The 5,821-nt window shown below is 40.1% G+C and overlaps 1 non-coding gene across 1 annotated transcript; it reads left to right on the top strand.

Moving 5' to 3' along the window:
* The first annotated feature begins 4,084 nt into the window (after positions 1-4,084).
* On the top strand, positions 4,085-4,157 carry TRNAK-UUU. Its single transcript has one exon. It is a non-coding gene; the product is annotated as a tRNA-Lys (tRNA).
* The last annotated feature ends 1,664 nt before the right edge of the window (positions 4,158-5,821 follow it).

Here is a 5,821-nt window from a genome sequence, read left to right as displayed (position 1 = left end):
TTGAAAAAATGTATTTCTAATGAATAAGTCGTTGGTCTTGCAAAATTCTATCACATGATCTCCAGCATTATTTATATCACCAAGGCCAAATTTTCCAACTACTGGTGATTCTTATTTGCTTCCAACTTTTGCATTCCAATCACCAGTGATAATTAACACATCTTGATTGCATGTTTGGTCAATTTCAGACTGCAGAACTTGATAAAAATCTTCAATTTCTTCATCTTTGGCTTTGGTAGTTGGTGCATAAATTTGAATAATGGTGGTATTAACTGGTCTTCCTTGTAGACGTATGGATATTATCCTATCACTGACAGCATTGTATTTCAGGACAGGTGTTGAAACATCCTTTGTGATGATGAATGCCACACCTTTCCTCTTCAAATTTTCACTCCAGGCATAGTAGCTCATATGGTCGTTTGATGCAAAATGGCCTAAACCTGCCCATTTCATCTCATTAATGCCTAGGATATCAATCTTTTTGTGTACCATTTCATTTTTGACAACTTCCAATTTTCCCAGATTCATACTTCATACATTCCATGTTCCTATTATTAATGGATGTTTGGAGCTGTTTCTCCTCAATTTGAGTGGTGCCACATCAGCAAATAGATGTCTTGAAAGTTTTACTTTATTCATGTCAATAAGGTTGCTCTTACTCTGATGATGCAGCTCTTTCCTAATCATATTTTGAAAGTCTTCTGACCTAAGGGGCTCATTCTCCTGTACAGTATCAGATAATGTTTCCAGGCTATTCATAAAGTTGTGCAGTAATGTACCAGACAGTGTTTCTCTGCTATTCATAAGGTTTTCCCTAGCCAATTCTTTGAAAAGTGGATGCCCTCTTCCTTCTTCCCAGTCTATCTCAGTCTGTAAGCTGCATTGAAACCTGTGCACCATGTGCAACCATGCCAGCACTTCAAACACCGGTGGCACAGCCTCAAGCCTCACAGCAACATGCAAGCCACAATGGTATGACAAAATGAGAGACAAGTTTGTCTCCCTTAGCTGTTCAAAACCTCTCCACCTTCCCCTTATCTGTATCCCTGATTGCTGCTCTGCTTGCTGCCCCCCTAGCTTCTCTTTCCCCTGGTTTCCCAGCTGGTGGGGGTGGGGCCTGGTCCTTCCTTCCCCTTACCTGGCTGCCTGGCTGCTGCTCTGCTCTTTTGCCCCCTGTCTTCTCTTTCCCCCAGTTTCCTGGCTGGTGGAGGTGGAGCCTGGGTCCTTCCCTCTCCTTACCTGGGTGCCTGGCTGCTGCTCTGCCCTGTCATACCCTCTTACTTGTTTACCTTTTTACAGAGTGTATTTATAGTAATGATTCACTTTCATTTTGGTCCAAAGTCTTGTGCCTTTAATGTTGGCCACCTACTTTTAAGGGTTAAATATAGAGGGACTGCAAGCTATTAAGCAAATTTTCCAGTGGGGAAGGGAGGGGAACAATTTTAATGTGGTAGGCAGTGTCTAAAATAGCTCCTAATGATCCCCATCTCTTAGTATTCACATCTTGTGCAATCCCCTTATCTTGGATGTAGGCTGGACCTTCTGATTTGCTTATAAAAAGTAGAAGCTGGCAAATGTGATGGCTGGCAAATGTGATGGCATGTCACTTCTGAGATTAGGTTGTAAAAGACTGTGACTTCCATCTTGCTTACAGTCTCTCTGACTCTTCTTGTTTGTGCTCTAATAAAGCAAACTGCCATGTTGTGAACTGCCCTATGAGGAAGCCCAAGTGGCAAGGAACTGAGAGCAGCTTGCAGCCAACAGCCAGTGAGGAGCCAAGGCCCTCAAGTTTTAAGGAACTGAGTTGTATGAACAACCTTGTGAGTAAGTTTGGAAGTGTATCCTTCTTTTGATCCTCATAATGACTTTACCCTCAGCTGACATCTTGATGTTAGCCTTATGAGATCCTGAGTCAGATGACCCAGCTAAGCCTTCCTAATTCCTGACCCATATAAACTGTGAGAGGATGAATATTAATTTAAGTACTAAGTTTTGGGGTAATTTGTTATGTAGCAATAGGTAAAAAATACAAATTAAAATGCTTGGCTTATAAAGACCTTCTAAACTTTCTTTTCTTCCACATTTAGAAATTTACAGAGATTGTGTCTATCTGTACCACTCAGCAAGAAGCTTAGCTTGCTTGGTTTTAACTGTGAGTGACTTTAGGAATAAAACCAAACCAACTCATTGCCATCGAGTTGATTCCAACTCATAGTGACATCTTTTGGATTTCTGAGGCTGTAAATCTTTCTGGAAGTAGATTGCCCAGTGTACCTTCCACAGAGTGGCTGGTAGGTCTGAATCATCAACCTCTGGTTAGCAGTCAAATACCTTAGGCACTACACCACAAGAGTTCCTTGACTTTAGGAATATCTGCTTAATAATTATGGAAACAAATAAAATGAGTTTTGTCTCTTTTTTATCTATGAACACAGTATTTTTTTAAGATGTCTCACTTAGATGTCATCTGTTCAACCCTGCACTTCTCAAATGATGATGCTATCATCATCCACAATAGATTGTCCAAGTAGAGTTGCCAGATTTAGCAAATAAAAATACAGGATATCAAGTTAAATTTGAATTTTAGATAAACAGTGAATAATTCTTACATATAAGTATGTCTCATGCAATATTTGGGACATATTTTTACTAAAGAAAAATTTTATTGTTGAGTTAATATTCAGGTTTAACTGGTATGTGTGTTTTTTTGGCATCCTTTATGCCCAACATCACACAAGTGGTTAGTAACAAAGTCTGCACTATCAACCAAGTGACTGGTTCCCAGGCTAATGTTCTTCCATACGGCCCTGTGAGGCTGATGAAAGTGATGCTTTAGAAACTCATCTGTGGTTGTGTGTGTTTAAAGTTTTAATGTAGTAACCATTATTGAACTGCTCTTGAAAGGAGCTCGTGGGTCATTGTTTTGGTTACCTTGTGCTTCTCTAACAAGCATACCACAAATGGGATGGCTTTAACAACAAGAAGTTTATTCTCTTACAGTTTCAGCCCACTGAAGCTGGAGACTTTCTTCACTTAGGCAGCTGGTGGCTGCTGAGGCTGACAAACCCAAGATTGACAAGTAAAAAGGCATAGTCCCTATACTACCAAACCATACAGAAGGCCATTGATTCAAGTCCATTAAAAGTCCAAAGACTATCAAACAACATGGCAGGGTGCTGAAAAATGACTAGGCTATATGCAGGATTCAAGTGTGCCAAAAGCTATAGACCATTTCCAAAGCTTCTCCCTAAAGCAGCCACTCAGCTGCTCACAGCAGATTCCACCATGGAGTTGATTGTGAATCGCTCATGGGCTATTGCTACCACCAGCTGCCCAGCCACTCAAAACCAGGCCCAGCCAAGGTGACACATAATCTTAACTACCACAGTCATTAAACTGTGTTCTTTGATACAATCAATGGGTCTCATTCTGCAAATAAAAGTTCAGTTTGATAACATCAGTGGAAAGCAGCTACAGATCCTGATAGCCCCATAAAAGCAAGTAGCACTAAAAGATGTTAGTCTCTTACTTAATTGCATTAATATAATGATTTAAATATGCAGACATATTATAAAGAGGGATAATTTGTAGGGAGAGAAAAGCCTGAATCAATTTTAAGGAGCTTTTATATTCATATACTTACCACCTACAGAACTATAAGCATTAAAGTAATTATGTCAAATACGTAGGTATATACAATAGGCATTAACAAGCCCCTTGCTACCCAGTACTATGAGACCTGAAGCCTGTGTGTGATTGCTCTCTAATTAGAATTAGTGTCTTTTTGCTTTTGTTCTTTAACTTTGACTGCCTGGCTTTAATTGTTTAAGTACATTTACATGGGTAATTTATATAATCTATTTGATAATGGATTTATGGAGAGTGTAGTTTTTTGGGGATAATAAATACATAGAGAAAGTAGGCTGTTGAAGGAAAAAATAGGAAAGCCTAATGACTATGAAAAAGGATCCCTGCTGGTGCAGTGGTTAAGTGCTAGGCTGCTAACTGAAAGGTCAGAGGTTTGAACCCACCAGCCACTCAACTGGAGAATGAGATGACATTCTGCTTTGGTAAAGATTACAGTGCCTGGGTAGCTCAGTTGGTAGAGCATCAGACTTTTAATCTGAGGGTCCAGGGTTCATGGCCCTCTTCAGGTGCTTCATGAACTTTTGGGCGCTCTGGTAGCATAGTGCCTAAGGCACTTGACTGCTAACCAGAAGGCTGGCAGTTCAAACCCACCAGCCACTCCTCGGAAGGAAGATGGGGCAGTCTACTTCCGTAATGATACTGCCTCGGAAACCCAAGGAGGGGTTGCTGTGAGTCGGGTCCGACTCGACAGCACATAACAACAACAACAAAGATTACAGCCTTTGAAACCTTATGGGGCAATTTTACTGTATCCTGTAGTGTTATATACAAGCTCTGGTAGTGTATTGCCTAAGGCATTTGATTGCTAACCATAAGGCTGGCGGTTCAAATCCACCAGCCACTCCTCAGAAGGAAGATTGGGCAATGTACTTCTGTAGAGATACCTCATTGAAAACCCAACGAGGGGCCACTATGAGTTGAATTGACTCAATGGCAGTGACTTTAGTTTGGTTTGGTATAATGATGATTCCAGGAATTGACAGAACGCCCATTGAGATGTGTCAACAAATGGATGTTGCGCTGGAGGCACTTACTTGGCTATGCCAAGAGATTTGAAAGACAGCTACCTGGCCAACTGACTAGAAGAGATCCATATTTGTACCCATTCCAAAGAAAGGTGATCCCACAGAATGTGGAAATTATTGAACAATATCATAATTATCACACACAAGTAAAATCTTATTGAAGATAATTCAAAGACGGTTGCATCAGTATATTGATGGAGAACTTCCAGAAGTGTAGGCTGGATTCAGAAGAGGACATGGAATGAGGGATATCATTGCTGATGTCAGATGGATCTTGACTCAAAGAAAAAAATATCAGAAAGATGTTTACTTGTGTTTTATTGACCATGCAAAAACATTCGATGGTGTGGATAATAACAAATTATGAATAACATTGAAAAGAACAGGAATTACAGAACACTTAATTGTACTCATGAGGAACTTGTACATAACACCAGGAGGCTGTCCTTCAAAGAGAACAAAGGTGCACTGCATGGTTTAAAATCAAGAAGGGAGTGCGTCAGGGTTGTATCCTTTCACCATATTTATTCAATCTGTATGCTGAGAAAATAATCTGAGAAACTGGACTATATGAAGAAAAATGTAGTATCAGGATTAGAGGAAGACTCATTAACAACAGGCAATATGCAATCTGAGAAGCTGGACTATATGAAGAAAAATGTAGCATCAGGATTAGCGGAAGACTCATTAACAACCGGGTGACATGCTGATGACACAACTTTGCTTGCTGAAAATGAGGATGACTTGAAGCACTTACTGGTGAAGATTGAAGACAACAGACTGCAGCATGGATAATGTTTCAATATAAAGAAAACAAAAATCCTCAGAACTGGATCAATAAACAGCATCAAAATAAATGGAGAGAAGATTGAAGCTTTCATATTACTTGGTTCTACAGTCAACATCAAGCAGTAGTCAAGACATCAGAAGATGTGTAGCACTGGACAAATCTTGTGCAAAAGACCTCTTTCAAGTGCTGAAGAGCAAAAATATCTCCTTGAAGCCTAAGGTGCGCCTGACATAAGGCATGGTATTTTCAATTGCTGCATATGCATGTGAGAGCTGGACAGTGAATAAGGAAGACCGAAGAAGAGTTGATGCTTTTGAGTTGTGGTGTTGGCAAAGAATGCTAAAAGTACCATGTACTG

The sequence above is a fragment of the Orycteropus afer genome, unplaced genomic scaffold (assembly GCF_000298275.1).
Source record: "Orycteropus afer afer isolate SDZICR_OR568_19922 unplaced genomic scaffold, OryAfe1.0 scaffold00023, whole genome shotgun sequence".
NCBI classification, from domain to species: domain Eukaryota; kingdom Metazoa; phylum Chordata; class Mammalia; order Tubulidentata; family Orycteropodidae; genus Orycteropus; species Orycteropus afer.
The sequence above is the reverse complement of the archived record's forward strand: the minus strand, read 5'-3'. Positions and strand labels throughout refer to the sequence as shown.